The sequence below is a fragment of the Lissotriton vulgaris genome, chromosome 12 (assembly GCF_964263255.1).
Source record: "Lissotriton vulgaris chromosome 12, aLisVul1.2, whole genome shotgun sequence".
Lineage (NCBI taxonomy): Eukaryota > Metazoa > Chordata > Amphibia > Caudata > Salamandridae > Lissotriton > Lissotriton vulgaris.
Window position 1 is genome coordinate 73,472,055 of NC_141700.1, and position 19,059 is coordinate 73,491,113.

Here is a 19,059-nt window from a genome sequence, read left to right on the forward strand (position 1 = left end):
AAACTGTAGGCTAGACTTGGTGAGGTAAAGCGGGTACGTCACACTTCGTCTGGTATCTTCTAGAATAAATTCCGTCATGGGACCAAAAGCAGAAACTTATTCTTAATGAATAGTAAGGTTTTTATCGACGGTCTGCCTCTTTGAGAAGGTCTCAAAATGTTTACCTGTCCGTACTGAAGGTTTTTAAAAGGTATTTAATAAAATTCAGTGAGGAAGGCCGGGATGGTATTTAACTGAAAATGAGGTCTGCACTCACATTTCCTTTTGTGACACTTCCAATAGTGGAAAAGGTCCTGAAATCACCAATGGCTGGGCCATGGCAGGGCTATAGGGATCATTCATGTTATAGATTGTCCCAGCTTGAGAAGGATCTTTGGCAGGACTGAAATGCAGGAAAAGTGTACAGAATACTCTTAACCAGTTAATTAGAAGGACATTCTCCCTGTAGTTGGGTTATAGTTACCGGTAGATTAAGCAGACTCACTGCTAGTCAATTGGTCATCAGGACACTCGTGAACAAGTCTCATGTGCAGCAAGAGGTGCAATGAAAATACAGGAATACACGTACACAGTTTATGGCTCTGGGTTTCTTTTAGGAAAGAGAAATCTGGATGGAAACTCTCCTTACAAGTAAACACTGTTACAATTCTTTTGTCTAACGCAAACCCCAAAGTTTTTTCTTTGCAATACATGACAAACATTTTGCTGTGGTTTATGCAGGGGACAACATTCTGGAGGACTTTAGAAAATTTCTGAAAATACAGTAGAACCTCTGATAAAAGTCTACACCAAAAAGCCAGTCATGCAAGCACGGATAGACAAGGTTTTTCTGCTTACAAATGGGCTGCTACCAATGTCATGCTATTTGAAAAGGCATAGGGTACCCAATTCTGACTCAATGGCACTCTATATTGTACTGTTCGTTGCTTACCTCAAACCTCAAGGATAATACTCAAGTTTCCCAGCAATGTAGATGCTAAACTATCTCTCCTAAAGGTCTAAGGAATACATCAAGTTTTATCTGGCTAACGCAGCTACATCTTACGAAGACCAAACCTTTTTTAAGTTGTCTTTTCTCAGCCTTGTTTTTGTGGTTCTTAAACTGAGATTAGGTTTAAAATCTTACTTTCCCCATTTCTTTTTCAGGAAATAGAGTAGTAAGTCCCTTTTCATCTTTTGTGATTTTCGCACCATTACTATCATTTTTTTAAGTGGTGTAAATATATATCACACAAGTAGTCCATTGGAAATGTGTGGACAATTTTAGGAGATTCATTCTGCACAATGTTTAGTACCCAGCTGTCTGTCGTCATACTCCACGACTGTCACGCAGTTTGCTGACTATTTCACCATTAATCACTTGAAGGTGTATGAACTTACTGGAAATCCTCTTCTTCTACATGTCGGCAAGGTTTGGTGCATCACCTTTGATATTAATCTATGTGGGTCTAGAACAAAGTGCCACAGAAAGGCAGCCCACGATCTCACGATGGGCATCCAACTATAGGTCCCCAGGCCTAGGTCAAGCTCACACAGTCATGGAGATTCCATGACATTATAAACAAGCATTTGCAATGCAAGAGGTCTCGCATTCACGCAAATTTGAACTATTGCCATTGTAAATGACAATGCCTTTTATTTATGTTTTGTGTTTTAAAAAATAAATAAAAGCAACTTTTTGAAGGAAGTGAACGATAAAAGTGATACAAGATCCTGTATCATTTGTAGCAAAACTGTCATAATTCTTGTGAATGTGATAAAAAATAACATTCTATATGTTATTCTGATTAGTGATCAAAAAGGGATTCTGTCAAGATGTGCCTGTAGTTGATTTACATGCTGTGCATAATCCCCCATTAAGTTTCAGATTTTCTTTTGCCTGCACCTTTCAGAGGAGAAATGCCTTTTTGGTCTTTTATGTTCAGTGTTCTTCCAAATAGCCCTCAATCATGTCCTTTTCTCCCTCCGTGTTGGACAGCTGTGGAGAGTGCATGCTCGTTTTGCAGGTATAAAGTTGTGCGAGCACGAAGTGTGTTTGTTGTCCTTCAGTGCATGGGAACAGCAATCCATTTAGGAACTCTATATAATAAGGTGGACCAGAGGTGAAAGGCTCCACCTGATGCAGCTGAAGCCCATTGACCCCTGTTTGCCATGGGCCACCTCAATTCCATATTGAGTCCTACACTAATTAACCCCTGAATGGTGTAGCAGACTTTCTGGTTTTAGAGCCTTACAGATGCTAATGATAGGTTGAAAGTGTACTATTCTATTTAAGATAGAGCATTGTAGGCCATGCAGCTCGAAGCATGAATGTTATTTTGATATTAGAATATTACATATGAACGCAATAGTGGTTAAAATAAAACCGCGAGAGCCAGATAGGCATTGGAGTGTTGGAAAGGAACAACAGCATCCTCTTTGTGTCCTCTTCCGCACTATTGGCTTCAATTAAAGTCTCCATGATTTTTAAATTTATGCATTTTGTGAGGTAAACATTTTAATTATTCAATCATGAATAAATATCTTATACAAAACAGCGTCAGAGTCTACAGCAAGAATAGGATCTCTGTTCAATGTAATCTATGCGCCTCAATCTAATTATGTGAAGACACCATCCACTCCGGCTCTCCCTCCGACCCATGCCCCCATCACATCTTCAACAAAGCAGACACCATCATCGCACCCCACCTTCGGAACGTCATCAACAGCTCCTTCACGTCGGCCACCTTCCCTGAGAGCTGGAAACACGCAGAAACCCACAGCGGACCCCAAAGACCTCAAAAACGTCTGCCCCATCTCTCTTCTCCCCTTCCTGGCGAAAGTCATCGAAAAGACCATCAGCAAACAGCTGACCGCATTCCTCCAGGCAACCAACTCGCTCGACCCTTCCCAGTCCGGATTTCGAGCCAACCACAGCACCGAGACCGCCCTCATCGCTGCCATAGATGACATCAGAACCTTGATGGACAACGGAGAAACAGCCGCTCTCATCCTCCTAGACCTCTCAGCAGCCTTTAATACCGTCTGCCACCGCACCCTAATAAACCGCCTCGACAACACCAGAATCCAAGGAAAGGCCCTGGAATGGATCACCTCGTTCCTCTCCGGCAGAACCCAGAGAGTCCGCCTCCCCCCCTTCCTCTCCGCGGCCACCGAGATCATCTGCGGCATACCCCAAGGATCCTCACTCAGCCAGACTCTCTTCAATGTCTACATGAGCCCCCTCGCCACCATCGCACGCAAACACAACATCAACATCATCTCCAACGCCGACGACACACAACTGATACTCTCCCTCACCAAAGACCCAGCCCTCGCCAAAACCAATCTTCAGGAAGGCATGAAAGAGGTAGCGCAATAGATGAAGCACAGCCGTCTGAAGCTCAACTCGGACAAGACGGAGGTCCTCATCCTTGGACAATCCCCCTCAGCATGGGACGACTCCTGGTGGCCCACGGCGCTGGGCACCGCACCGACCCCCACGGACCACGCACACAACCTGGGATTCATCCTGGATCCTCCCTCACGATGGCCAAGCAAGTCAACGCCGTCTCATCCTCATGCTGCAACACCCTGCGCATGCTCCGGAAGATCTTCCGATGGATCCCCACCGAAACCTGAAGAGCAGTCACCCAGGCCCTCGTCACCAGCCGACTGGAACGCCCTTTACGCAGGAACTACTGCCAAACTTCAGAATCGCCTCCAGTGAATACAGAATGCCTCTGCACGACTCATTCTCGACATCCCTCGCCACAGCCACATATCCGCCCACCTGAGAAACCTCCACTGGCTCCCTGTCAACAAAAGGATCACGTTCAGGCTGCTCACCCACGCACACAAGGCGCTCCACAACATGGGCCCCGAATACCTCAACAGCCGACTCTCGTTCTACACCCCCACCTGCCAGCTCCGCTGCACCAGCCTCGCCCTCGCCACTGTCCCACGAATTCGCAGAACCACCACTGGAGGAAGATGGTTCTCCTACCTGGCAGCGAAGACTTGGAACTCCCTCCCCCAACACCTACGACTGACCCAGGACCACCTCACCTTCAGCAAACACCTCAAGACCTGGCTCTTCGAGCAGTAGCAGCACCCCCCCCCCCCCCCCCCCCCCAGTGCCTTGAGACCCTCATGGGTGAGTAGCGCGCTCTATGAATGTCTTGATTGATGTGAGTTTCTTTGGAATTTAAAATTGTGACTGATTACTAAAGAGGAAAATTCTTTTATAACAAAACAGTTTTTTCTGGTTGTGAATTCTTTCAGAGGAATTCGGTTTTAAGCATAGACATTGATAGACTACTAGCATATGTCATTATGACAAACTTAGGTTATTGCGGATTATTGTGTTTCTAAGTACCACAACTGCGGGAAAACAGAGTACACGGTTAGAACTACAAGGATTTCCCACATTGGTAGACATTTTTTTTTGAAGACTCAACAGCGATGGTGGTGGTCATGGTTTTAGGGTGGTGCCTCTTCGATTGCACTGGGGTACCTGGCAGCGTTACTTCCGATAACGTCTGCTGTTTACTATGTGATGGAACCACTTGCAGAGACTCAAAGAAAATCAATTTATTGACGTTAAAAGTCACCATGTTAATTTACCAGCTTGATGAAAACCTTATCATATTTAAAATTTGCTGATAACAAGCAACCTCCCTGGAAAAGGGAGGAATGTGGGGTACAAAGATGACTGAAAATAATGTGACCGTCACCCAAAAAAGATATTCCAGGGAGAAATGTGATGCCTTTTTCCACCTGCTCTTAACAGGCAGAAGATATCAGTGAGAAGGCCTGTGAGAGAAAGGGGGCATGTTGTTAGGGCAGGTTTGGACTGGGAGAAAATTGTCTGTTCCCCTGTGTTGTCTGTGCAGGGATTCACTCAGCCCCATGTTCTGCCATCAGCCTGGGCCCGATCTTCTTAAAGGATGACAGTGGTTGAGGAAGTCCTGTTCTGTGCCGGACTGTGGTAAAGGTATTGTATGCTAACACTCGGAACATCTAGTCTGCATGAAAGAAACCTAGTCAACCCCAACTTGTTTATATCACATGCCAGCACCACTACAGTACACAAGCACACAGCAGGATTAACATTAGAAATCATAAAATGCAATTTTGAGAGCTCAACCTTCCTGAGAGAATTATTAGGAACGATGCCAACGGTGTTCTGTTCTCAGACTTGTGGCTGTGTTTCAAAGTTGAACCCAGGGTAGAAAGAATTCCTTTTTCTTGTTAGCATTCTCAACCGTGTTAACATGATCTCAGTTTACTAATGAAGGATTACTGTTTATTTTTTTTTAAAAACCTTTATTTTTAGATTTTATAAGCAATACAAAAAGCAGAAACTCCCCCACAAAGGCATCATTAAAAAACACAGTATTACATCAATCGATGGACTCATTATGGCATTCTGAGGAAAAAGACCACATCTGTAATCAAGGAAGTCCATGTGACACCGATGCGTCACCAACAGTACAGTAAAAACATGAGGCATTATGGCCAGGTGCCATGACTCGCCCTCCACATGTCGATGTTCATAGACTCACTTCCCCCCTCCCCCTCCAGTTCTGAGCCAGGAGCAGAGAACAGCTCGCCACTGGTCCCCTTCGAGTCGGACTGGGACTCCCGACCAATGGCCGCCATACACAGGGTTCGCCAAACCAACAAATCTTCCTGCAACTTATCTCTCCTGGGGCATTGCATATGCACTTCCTCAGCTAGCACCCATTCCCTTACATCTTTGAGCCAGATGTCTACCTCCGGAGCCCTCTGTCCCATCCATGTAATAGCGACCCTACGCCTAGCTAAAACTTACATCAATTGCAACAGCCTACACTGAAGTTTCTGTTTCCTGGGTTGAGGTATCGGGCCCAACAGGCAATGCAAGGGGGACAAGTCAATTCGGAGTCCGGTAACGGCCGCTATACGACCCACCGCTCCCACCCAGAAGCTTCCAACCAGTGGGCATTCCCAGGCCATGTGTAAAAATCCCGCCCTTCCTACGCCACACCTGGGACAACTGTCGCGTTTGTCTAGTGAATAGTGGCTCACCGCCTTGGGGGTAAGATAGGTGCGATGGAGAAAATTGAAGTGAATAAGCTTGAAACGAGCATTACAAGACACTCGCTTCGTCACGGTCCTTATGCGTTTCCGCTGACCTTTGTCCACTGATATGCCCGAGTCCGCCTCCCAGGCCGCCCACGACGGCGGCACCGGGGGGGCCGACTCTCGCTGCATCGCCGCGTACAACAAGGTGGTCAATTTACTTCCCCTGCCACAGGACAAAATGATATGAAGAGTGTGGGTCATCTGGGGGATCTTCGGACATTGCGGCCAAATCGTACGGACAATGGAGCGTAGGCCCCGGTAGTGAAGAAATTGCCCTCCGCCGAGGCTTTCCTCCGCCTGCTCATAAGTCAAGAAGCTATCCGAAGGGTACAAGTCCGCTAACAACTCGCAACCCCCCTCCCTCCACGCTCGGAAGGACATCTGGGTCTCCACCTCCACCATGGGGGCCAAGATCCAAATTGGCAACTCCCTATGAAAAGGCGCCGAGCGCAGGACCCTTTCCACGAAGCACTGCCACACGTTAGCCGTGTGCCGCACAACATATGGCAGCCTCGAGGGAGCCCCCGAACCCCGCATTAGTGCCTGCTGAAGCTCCTGCGTCGTGGCCCGCCCAAGCAGCAGTCGCGACTCCCACGTGTCAGCGTCTGCAAACCATCTAGCCTCCGGGAGGAGTTGTGTTGCATAATAGTAAAGGTCAAAACCCGGGGCCTCCAATCCCCCTTCTCAAAGGAGCGCACAACGGTGCTCAGGGCCACCCTACTACGCCGCCCCGCCCACAGTAGGGACGTGAGCAGTGAATTGAGGGATTGAAACACCCTCAGAGGGAGTGGGCACATCGAATTCTGTAGGACATACAGCATACTCGGTAGCATCACCATCTTGGCAATGGCGAGCCGGCCCATGAGGGATAATGGCAGGGCATTCCAAAACTTGACCGATTGACGCAGCGAGGCCACCACCCTGTCTGCATTGCAGGCGAGGGACTGATCCTCCGTTGAAGTGACTTGTATGCCCAGATATCTAAAGCTGGTCAGTTCCCACCGTAACCCTCGCTCCGGCAGGTCCTCCACTCGCATAGAGTCAAATCCCGAAAGCAGGAAAATCAGAGATTTATTACGATTGAGTCGCAATCCGGACGCCTCCCCGAAGGAGTCCAGCAGGCGTAGCAACCGCAGGAGGGCCTCCCTAGAGGCGGACAGATAGAACAATGCGCCATCTGCGTATAGCGACAACACATTGCAGGTGCCGCCCACCGTGATGCCCCACTGATGAAGTTCAGTGCGAATACGAATCACAAAAGGTTCTATAGCCAAGGCGAAAAGCAGCGGAGACGAGGGGCAACCCTGTCTCATTCCCCGCCCCAGCCGCCACTCCTCCGATCTAGCTCCTCCGAGGCGGACCCGGGAACAAGGAGAGCTATACAAAATCTCAACCCAGCGAGCAAAGTTGGGTCCGAAATCCATCTTCCGGAGCACCTCCTGGAGATAACCCCAGTCGACCGTATCGAAGGCCTTGGCCACATCAATAGAGACCAATACCGTCTGCTCATCCCTACCGCTCACCTCGTGGTTTATGTGATTTAACCGTCTCAGGTTCATCGCAGTATTACGGCCCGGTATAAACCCGCACCAAATGTTCCATGTGAGGCGCCAGCCGGGTAGCCAGCAACTTCGTCAATATTTTAACATCCGTGTTAATCATAGTGATGGGGCAGTACGAGGAAGGGTCATGCTTGTCCCCCCCTGGCTTAAGAATCATACAGATCTCCCCCTGAGCCATGCTGCCCGGAAGAACTCCCCCCTCAAAGGCCTCCAAGTAGACCTGCAACAGGAGGGGTGCCAATCTGTCCCTAAATTCGTAATAGAACTCCGGGGGGGAAGCCATCGCTCCCAGGAGATTTGGCGCGTGGCAAACGAGCCATCGCCCCCTGTATCTCCAAAAGTGTCAGGCCCGAATCCAGGCCATCACATTCCGAATCTGAAAGAGTCTGCATGGGTAACTCCTGCAAATAAGGGAGATAGGTGGCCGCTGAAATGGCCGGGTCCGCCGGATATACTAGCTGTAGATGGGCCTGAAGGACCTCAAGGAGGGCCTGTTCGGAATACACGATCGTAGCCGCTGAGTCACAGAGAGCCACTATTCAGGATCCAGGCCAAAAGCCTCCCCGACTTATCTCATTCTCGGTAAAGGCGATGCCTGTATTGGCCCAGTGTATATCTGTCCAGTCGATCCAGGACATCGTGTACCCGGGCACGAGCTGCCTGTTCCTCCCGCCGCTGGGGAGCACTAGAGTCAACCACCAATTGGGCGCCCAGGAGTGCGTCCTCCTCACTCTGAAGGTCGTGAAGGAGCTGCTTTCGGACTCCGTAAGTGAGCCCCATACAAGCCCCACGCACAACTGCCTTAAGGGCCTCCCACCTTGTGGCCAGGGAAACCGACCCATCACGCCAGTTGATATCCGTATAGTCCTCTATCGCCTTTTCCACATGCGCCCTACCCACTTGGTCACGAAGGATGTCCACTGGAAGCCGCCAGGTACGAGGCCGGGGCACCGGGGACCCCCACCGGACCTCACAGGTCACCAGGGAGTGGCCTGACAGAAACCGGGCCTGGTGTGTTACCTCTATCGCCAAGCTAGTCCCAGCGTCCGCCACCAAAATCCTGTCAAGACGGCTATGTGTAATGTGCGTGGGTGAATAACAGGTATAGAGCCTCTGGGACGGGTGTTTCAGGCGCCAGGTGTCTACTGCACCCACATTATGCATGACCTCCCTAAGCTGCGCAGTCATGCGGGGTTTAGTACCCTCCCGAGGCGGGGACCTATCTAGGACCGGATCAAGGATGCAGTTAAAATCCCCGAACCAAAGCAATGGGGTCCCCAAATCATGGATGAACGTGTCTTGCACTTCCCCAAAGAATGTTGCGTCGTCAGTGTTGGGTGCGTAGGAATTCAAGATGACCAAATCCTTTCCGTCTAGCGTAGCTCTAAGGAGCAGGTACCGCCCCTGGACGTCCGCCATCCATGTATTGCATTGTGAACGGCACCCCTGGCGCCACCCAGACTAGAACCCCCCTAGCATAAGAGGAGAAGGATACATGAAACAACTGCCCTCGCCACTTTTTCCCTAGCTTCTATGCCCCATTGTCAACTAGGTGGGTCTCCTGCAGGCAAGCTATAGATATTTTTTGTCTCCAGAGGTAGGAGAGTACCCTGTATCGCTTGGCGCATGTACCCAGCCCCCTCACGTTCCAACTCAAACTTATACCCCATGGGTTCCGAAAACTGTCATCCCCCACACAGAGTTAGTCTTCCACAGTGCCCGACCTGCAATACAAATGATGCCGTAAACATTTCTCCACAACTCCCCAATTAAACAAACCCCCCCTCCCCCCACCCACAAGCAAAATGTCAGCAACAACCACACGCGCCACTCTGCCCTTACCCTGCCGGTGCCAGGACGTGCACAGCCACCCCATACGCCTGAGAGGACCAACCCCCTACAATCAACAAAGAAAACTCCCCACCCCCACCCTGACTCCCAATCAAACAAATTGTTCGTATCAAAAGTCCAGGCTCAACATCGCGATACAAAGCATTCACACACATCGTGAAAACTCGGGGCAGGCTCCCACCTTCCCACATGGGAAACCCCATAACTAACGGAGACTCCCCCCCCCCCCCCACCCCCAAGCAAATCTCTTCACTCCGGAGCGCCCACACCCAGCTAGCTATCCCCCCCATGGCCACCCGGCTGAGTCACCCATCAGACATACAGCTCACTTCCATAGCCAAGTCTCTCAGGAAGGGGCTCCAGCCCCGTGGAATCCACTCACCGCCGTCTCCTGGATAGTCGTGGCTGTAGGCAGCACAGCCTCCGCCGCCACCAGTTGCGTGTCCGGAACCAGGATGTCCTCCTGATCAGTAGGGAGCGGAGCCCCTAGATCGTCAGCCACGTCCACCGACCCCAAGAGCAGGGCTACATCCTCGCCGACCAGGACTCTGCCGCGCTCCTGACTTCCTGCCGCCCCGGATCGTCGCTGTCGCCTACTGTTTCGTCTCCTGGACGTTCAGGAGCCCCATCGACCCCGGGGGATCCCAAGCTCCCCCGGGGGAAGATCATCTCCCCGGATCTCCAGCCAATCCCAGACCTCGGCCGGGGCCTCAAAGAAGTGCGCCGTTCCCTGCGACAGGACATTGAGCTTGATGGGTATAGGAGCATGTATTGCAAAGCTCATCTCACTGAGCTTCTGCTTAACCCCCAAGAAGGACTTCCGCTGCTCCTGAACCTGCTGGGTATAGTCTGGATAGATGGAGATCCTGCTATTCTCAAACATAAGGTTTGCCGACTCCCGTGCAGCCCGCAGGATACAATCCCCGTCCCGATAGTTCAAGATTTTAGCAATAATGGCGCAGGGGGGGGGGGGCACCCGGCTTCGGCGGGGGAACCAATGCACGGTGGGCCCTTTCAATTACAAAGACCTCCGAGAGCCCCCTCAGGCACAGGTGCGTTCGGATCCAGTCCTCTAAAAAGCGTTCCGCATTCCCCACTTCCGCCCGCTCCGGCACTCCAAGGACTCGAATATTACTGCGACGCGCCCTTCCTTCCGCGTCCTCGGCTCTCCGCTCCAGGGCCCCCGTCGTGGAAGTCAACTGTGAGACCATCTTCTTGAGGGTGGGCACCTCGCTCTGCAGCTGTTCGATATTACCCTCCGCCTCAGTGACTTTGTCTGCCACCTTCCGCAGGTCCGCCTGCAACAGATTCACATCTATAAACACCGTTTCTATTTGGCGTTCCAACGCGGAATGGGAGCCCTGAATCGCTTTCAGGAGTTCCGCCCTGGAGGGCTCCCCAGGATCGTCTGCGCCCTCTTCTTGGCCCGATTGCCTCGTGAGCCGTTGGGACGGGAGCCTCGGGGTGGTATATTGCGCGATGATGTTGGGCTGTGAGGCCCGAGTCGGCTTGTCCTTGCGCATCCTATAGGTTCCGTTGCGGCCCTCCCGGTTCCGAAAAAAGGAGAGGGGGGGGGGCCACCTCAATGTAAGGCCAGAAATTCCGTCCCCAGGCGGGCCGCTGGTGTCGAGAAGCTCCAACTAGACCATCCGTCTACATGGGCCCAGGATACAAATGTAAGCACCACCCACCTGTACGATAAGGCGCTCCACACAGGGAACTCCCTAGTCCATAACACGCACAAGGTGCAGGGGGGAGTTATGTTGAGCGTCCTGTCCCCACGATCTCGAGGGTCCGTAAGGGCACTCCCCGGGGAGCACCAACGCCCCCCAAGTCCAGGCAGAGAACAATGGACCCCCACAAGCTCCAACAGGGGAAGAAGAAGCCCCCCCCCCCCCCTGCAGGCCGCCTAACCAGAGGGCAACCGCCACGTGGCCCCAAGGCAGCGTAGGTCTGGCTCAACTAGGCTGGTCCCTGCCCACAGCACAGTCCGAGATGCCACCGCAATCAGGCGCCCCCCCGGATCTTTGCGGTCAGTTATGCCCCAAGCGGCTTCCAATGCGGCCACTTGTATTGCGGGTGGGGCCCACTGCAGAGCGGTGTTGTATCCACAGAATGGCGCCGGAGATTGCTCAGGGGCCCCACTTAGCTGCTTTCCGCATCCATGCGCCGCCACCACTGCCCGCAAGCAGCTTCCCAAGTCAGGGCTCGCCCGGGCTCTCAGCGACCGTCCAAATGCCCCCAGGGCACAAAGGGGAACGTATACCAGGATCAAGCCGGAGGCCGGGTTTGGGACACCCGCCTCCAGCGGAGCTCCAGCTCCGGTCCACTCCCACCGGGGGGCCACCAGTTCGGGCCCGTGTCGGCCCGCAGTCGCAGGGCTCCGCCCCCACTCTGCCGCAGGCCGCAATACCCGGCCCCGAGTTGCAAGAGGCCCGGGGTGCCGCGAGGTCAGGATCGTCGGCGTCCCCACACGGGAGGCTCCACTGACCCCCAGCGCCTTCCAACCTCCGGGCCCGCCGCGGCCGTCCAGATGCCTCCGGGGCACAAGGGGGAACTTCCTCAAAGGATCGAGCCGGAGGCCGGGTTCAGCACACTCGCCTCCGGCAGAGCTCCGACTCTGTTGTCCGCCCCCAGGCAGCGCCCCCAGGCAGCGCCCGCAACCGTTCCCAGCTGCTTCACGACCAGAGCCCCAGATGGCAGCAGGCTCCGGGCCACGATCCACGCCTACCGGGGGGACCACCAGTCTGGGCCGTCGTCAGCCCGCGGACGCAGGGCTTCGCCCCACTCTGCCGCAGGCCGCAATCCCCGGCCTCGAGTCCCGAGAGGCCCAGGGTGCCGCGAGGCCAGTATGGATTAGTTACTTACCTGTAATCCTAGTTCTCATCCAGGGGTATACTCATCAAAGTCATAATCTATGAATAATCCCCGGCCATGTGCGGGATCCCGGAGCATATAGAAAATACATATAAATATATATGTATATATATATATATGTGAAAACATATATTTGCAGCCTAAAACATTTCCCAACTGGCAAAATTGCCGCAAAATTACATAAATTAGCATACATACAGTAGTACTCTCCCAACTCCTAAGGAAGAAAGAGAGCAGGAAAACATTTGTATACAACAATGCTTTATTGCCATAGGAAACACCTGTAATTGCAGGCATTGGCCAGTAGGCTGCAGGATGGTATAAAGCAACAAAGAAAAACTGACACCTTGCCTTTAAGGCATTAGAGTAGGGGTACTGTGCCTTTAAGACCTGAAGGCAACCCCCTGCTCCCATGATGCACCACAGGTGACAGTTGGGTCAGTTCTTTTTGGAGGTGCATAACACCTGAGGAGATCCACAATAAAACATCTCATAACTCTCCAAATCTGCTCGTCCGGGGAGGTGGGTGGGAGCTTATGACTGATGAGTATACCCCTGGATCAGAACTAGGATTACAGGTAAGTAACTAATCCTTCTCATCCAGGGGATACTCATCAATAGTCATAATCTATGAATAGATTAGCAAACTCATACCCAAAGTCTCGCGGACGAGCAAGAAGTAAAAAGCTTCACAGAATGACTAAGACATATATTGCAAATACATCTTACGCAAATAAGTTCCTTAAAGAGGCCTGCCCTACTCTGGCATCGGCCTGAATATCTGAGTCCAGGGAATAATGGCAGGTAAAGGTATGGACAGACCGCCAAGTTGCCGCTTTACAAATTTCAGAAATAGGAACATTACGAAGGAGAGCTGTAGTGGAAGCTTTCCCTCTAGTAGAATGTGCATGTGGTGTACCCTGCAAGGTCTTGTTAGCTAGTTGATAAGCTAAAGCTATACAGGAGACAATCCAGCGAGAAATTGACCTTTTGGAAGCTGACAGGCCAGTATTAGTACTGCGATAATTAACAAAAAGCTTGTCAGACTTTCTAAGAGGAAGGGTGTTTGACAAGTAGAACTTCAGGACCCTCCGGAGATCTAGAGAGTGTAATGACCTCTCCGGGGGAGTGGAAGGTTTAGGAAAAAAGGTAGGTAAGGTAATAGACAGGTTGATATGAAAGTCTGAAACTACCTTAGGCAGAAAACTTGGGTGCGTTCTTAAGACCACCCTGTTGGCATGAAAAACTGTGTAAGGTTCCTTACAACACAAGGCCTGGATTTCGCTGACCCTACGGGCCGAGGTAATCGCCACTAAAAAAGCAGCTTTCCAGGTCAAGTGCTGCAAAGAGGCCTTATGTATCAGCTTAGTCAGAACAATATTAAGCTCCCAGGGAGGGGAGGGGGACCTCACGGGTGGGAAGACTTTCTTAAGACCTTCTAGGAAATCTTTAACTACAGGCATAAGGAAGACAGATGTCTGATTAGGAGTCTTCCTATATGCTGTGATTGCAGCTAATGAACCCTGATGGCGGGGTATTTCAGGCCTGATCTCGCTAAATGCAATAGATATGGAAGAATCACCTGCTCTTGGCCATGTACCGGGTCAAGAGAGTGGCTCATGACACCATAAGAAGAACCTCTTCCACTTGAAAGCATAGGACTTCCTAGTGGAGGGTCGTTTTGATTCTTTAAGAATAGGCATGCAGTCTGCTGGGAGGTCTAAATGTCCATACTGGATGACCTCAGGAGCCATGTCGTCAAGCGAAGGGAAGGAAGGTTGGGGTGAAACACCTTCCCCTGGTCTTTGGTCAACAAGTCTGGACGGCATGGTATGCACCGGTGCGGAACTTCCGACAGCTGTAGAAGATCGGGGTACCACCACTGGCGTGGCCACTCTGGTGCTATCAGGATCATCCTGGTGTTGGTCCTGTAGAACTTCTGGATCACCGCCGGGACAGAGGCAGGGGAGGAAAGGCGTAGAGTAATGTCTGCGACCAGCTGATCAAAAGACCGTTCCCCAGAGATCCTTGTTGGGGAAACCTGGACGCGAAGACGGGGCATTTTGCATTGGACGCGTCTGTGAACAGGTCTACGTCCGGTACGCCCCAGCACCGAAAAACCTCTTGCGCGACTTCCTCGTTGAGTACCCAATTGTGCGCTTCTACGAAGACCCTGCTTAGGCAGTCTGCTTGATCGTTTTGAACTCCTGGTAGATGAACCGCCACGATAGACAGGCCCCTTGCTAGGAGCCAGTGCCAGATGGCTTGTGCTTCCAGAGACAAGACTCTTGACCTCGTGCCTCCCTGTTTGTTCAGATAGAACATAGTTGTTGTGTTGTCCGTCTGAACCTGGAGGTACTTGGTGCGCAGAGAAGGATAAAGAGACTTGAGAGCCAGATGAACTGCTCGAAACTCCAGGAAGTTAATATGGTAGCCTTGCTCTACCTCGGACCAGAGGCCTTGAACTTGGAGTCGGTCCATGTGAGCGCCCCAGCCTTGAACGGAGGCATCCGTGACAATTGACTGGGATGGAGGAGGATGATGGAATGGAACTCCCTGAAGGAGATTGGACCGTTTCAACCACCATCTGATCGAGTCCCTGGCTTCTTGAGGAAGCAAGACCCGGTCTTCCACTGATCCGATCTCTGAGACCACTGATCCTCGAGGGCTTGTTGCAGAGGCCTCATGTGAAGGCGAGCATTGGGCACAATGTAAATGCAAGAGGCCATCGATCCCAGAAGAGAGGACACTTGTCTGGCTGTAGGGGCGTGAGTGTCCAGAAGAAGGCGACCCTTCAGGAGCATAGATGACAACCTCTCCCCCGAAGGACACACGCTTGCCTGTAGTGAGTTCAGAGAAGCACCCAGGTAGTGGATCCGTTGGGAAGGGTTGAGAACTGACTTTTTCAGATTGACTTGAAGACCCAACGAGTCCATCAGTTTGAGGCAAAACGACAGATGGTTTTGAAGCAGCGTCGGAGTGGAGCTTTCCAACAGCCAATTGTCTAGATACGGATAGACGAAGATCTTTCTTTTGCGAAGAAAAGCAGCCACCACCGCCATGCACTTTGAGAATGTCCGAGGTGCAGATTTCAGGCCAAACGGCAGCACTCGATACTGGTAGTGACGGCGTCCGATCTGAAACCGTAGAAATTTCCGATGCTTGACTGACACTGGTATATGGAAGTAGGCGTCCTGCAAGTCGATGGCACACATCCAGTCTCCCTGATGAAGATGCTGGAAGATCTGGTGCAGGGCGAGCATGCAAATCTTTTCTTTTCGTATGAATTTGTTCAGCATACGAAGATCCAGAATGGACCTGTATTCTTTGACAGTTCCTCATTTTTGAACCAAAAGATACCGGGAGTACACTCCTTGATTTCTGTGAATAGAGGGAACCTCCTCTATGGCCATCTTCTTTAGGAGGACGGAGACTTTGTCTTGTAGCAATTAACTTTGGAAACGGGGAAGGTGTTGTGCCTGAGGGAGGACTTGCGGAGGAGGAGATTTGAACCTCAGCAAGTAACCATGCTGCACAATAGTCAGCACCCATCTGTCTTTTGTAATGGATTCCTACTCTACCAGATGATGAGAAACACGCCCTCCCACCGGAGTGGCGAACAGACGTGGAGGAAGCAATGGCTCAGGGCTTAGGAGATTGCTCGGAGGAAGACGGCTGCTTGTTATTGCCACCTCTTCCTCTGCCAGGACGACGCTGCTGAAACTGCGTTTTCAGCTGAGACTGGGATTGCCACTGAGGGGTTTGAACCCTCTGCTGGAAAGACCTCCTGTCTCCCTGGCGAAAGAGTTTCTTGAATTCCTTGTGCTTTTCTAATCCCACCGCTTTGACGGTGTCCATCTCCGCTTTCATTTTGGACATTTCGTCGTCAGCGTGTGGTCCAAACAGAGATTTCCCATTGAATGGCAGACTCAAAATCTTCTTCTGGGCCTCTGGCTTGAGCCCTGTCAGGCGGAGCCAGGCCGAACGACGGGAATAAATACCATTGGAATAGCCATGGGCCGCAAGGTCAGAGGCATCCACTGCGGCGCTAATAACCTGATTGGCTACAAGGCCTCCCTCCTGTATAATCTCCCAAAAATCTTGACTATCTTCCTTGGGGAGCTGGTCTGTAAAGCGAGCCAGGGAGTAAATGAAGAGGAGGTGTTGCATACCTTCCTACCAAAAGAATCCATAAGTTTATTGTCTTTTTCAGGTGGTACTGAGGAAGAAGTAGAGCCTGCATGGGACTTCATGGCAGCTGCCACAATAATGGGGTCTGCAGGACGATCAGATCTGAGGAACAAGGGATCCTCTGCAGGGGCCTTGTACTTCTTGGCTATCCGAGATGAAACAGATCCCACCACTGCTGGTGTGAGGAAAGTAGCCATAGCCGGTTCTAGGAGGCCGGGGACCAGGGGCAGTAGAGGCCTAGGCGCTGTGCGATGATGAAGGGTATCAAAAATCACAGAAGTGGGAACCACTGGAGTATGCAGCGTAATGTTGAGCTTTTTTGCTCCCCTGCCCAGAACATCGGAGAAAGTCGCGATGTCGTCAATTGGAGAGACTCGGGAAGGAGGCGTAGATGAGCAGGTTGGAGAGTAATCTCGGTAAGACTACCTAGTCGAAGACGACCGTGTGGAAGATCTTGTACGCCGTCTGTTATGGGGCCTGTCACGATTCCTGCTGTGACGGTCCCTGGACCTAGAGCGATGACTTGATGGAGACCTCGGTCTTGGACGGATTGGAGTACTTGGCCTAACAGGTGTTCTTGGCCATACTGGAGAACGTGATCTGATCCGAGATCTTGGCCTGAGTGAAATCCTGGGACTCCGAGGAGACCTAGACGGTCTGGCCGGCGTTCTTGCCGTAGACGGAGAATATGTCCGGGAGTAACCCGAGCCCGGGCTACTCTGACCTCCAGATACAGCCCCTTGAGGATGGTGAGGCACCAAACTGCGTGACCTGTCCGCAGATCTGGGTGAAGGTTCCGGGGAGATCTCCACGATATTGAAACCAGATGATGACTTGCCTCCTGAAGATCCGGAACCAGGGGACTCCACCACTACCGTCACTTGATCCCTCGACGGCGAAAGCCTCGACGTCAAAGACGTCTGGGTGACTAGTGGCGTTGAGCGGTGTCTTGATGCTCTTGACGGCGACCGACCACGTCGAGAGAGGCTCGACTAAGAATCTCGACGTCGATCCGGAGACTTCGACGTCGATCTCCCTAGACGTCGAACAGATGGAGATGCTCCTTGACGCCGTATCGATGACGGCTCTCGATGTCGTGTCGACGATGACCTTCTTCGACGTCGCGTCGGCCGCGACCTTTCCTGGCGTCGCCTCGGCGTCGACCTCCTTGACGTCGAAGGATGGCATCTGACAGTCTCTCTCGACGGCGGCCCGCCAACCGGCGGCGACCTGGATGCCGTCCTAGCTCTTGCCGCCGATCCCCTCCGGGGCGGCGGAGAGTGTCTCGACGTCGACGGAAGCCTCGACGTCGACGGAGACTTAGATGTGGTAGCAGCCATGGACTTCGAGCCCGAAGCATGGCGCCTCAATGCCGACTTACTTGACTGCGGCGGAGATCTTCGACATCGTGAAGATGATCTGGGCCTCTTCGACGGCGACCTCGACGGAGTTCTTCGACATTCCTTCCTCTTCCTGGGGACAGGAGAAGTGGAATGACACCGTTTTTTTGGCCGTGCTTGCTTGTAGGAGAAGATCTGGGGACTGTAGGAGCACCCACCTGGTGACTTTTGTCTATCTCCTGCATGGCATGAAGTCGAATTCTCTCCCTGTCGCGAAGAGTTCGGCTAGTAAACTTTTAACAGTGATGGCACTGATCAGAGTTGTGTGCAGATGGTAGGCACACAATACACACAGAATGTGGGTCAGCCAGAGCCATCTTTCTGTCAGAAGAAGAACATTTCCGGAACAGAGCAGGCGTTCTGACAGGAAATTCTTGTGGGTTACCACAGAAAAATAAATCAGAAGTCTTATTAATCCAAAAAATGTCGAAATATAAGACAAAATTCTCTCAAAAACACAATTTCAGTTGAAAACTGAAGAGCTCAAGCTCCAGGATCCTCACAGAAGGAGCCCGAAAAAAGAACTGACCCAACTGTCACCTGTGGTGCATCATGGGAGCAAGGGGTTGCCTTCAGGTCTTAAAGGCACGGTACCCCTACTCTAATGCCTTAAAGGCAAGGTGTCAGTTTTTCTTTGTTGCTTTATACTATACTGCAGCCTACTGGCAAATGCCTGCAATTACACATTTTTCCTATGGCAATAAAGCATTGTTGTATACAAATGTTTTCCTGCTCTGTTTCTTCCTTAGGGGTTGGGAGAGTACTACTGTATGTATGCTAATTTATGTAATTTTTTGTGGCAATTTTGCCAGTTGGGAAATGTTTTTTGGCTGCAAATATATGTTTTCACATATATATATACATATATATTTATATGTATTTTCTATATGCTCCGGGATCCCGCACATGGCCGGGGATTATTCATAGATTATGACTATTGATGAGTATCCCCTGGATGAGAACTTCGGCGTCCCCACTCGGGACGCCCGACCAAGGACTCCACCGCCGGCTCCCCAAACAGTAGGGGTCCGGCTCAGATGCCCAAATCTAGCTGTCGGGAGCCCAAAAAG

At 51.5% G+C, this 19,059-nt stretch overlaps 1 protein-coding gene across 2 annotated transcripts in view; it reads right to left on the reverse strand.

The window, feature by feature from the left end:
* The window catches only part of AP3D1 (adaptor related protein complex 3 subunit delta 1), a 400,132-nt gene that overhangs the window by 219,079 nt on the left and 161,994 nt on the right, over positions 1-19,059 (reverse strand). The gene's annotated exons all lie outside the window — the stretch shown is intronic.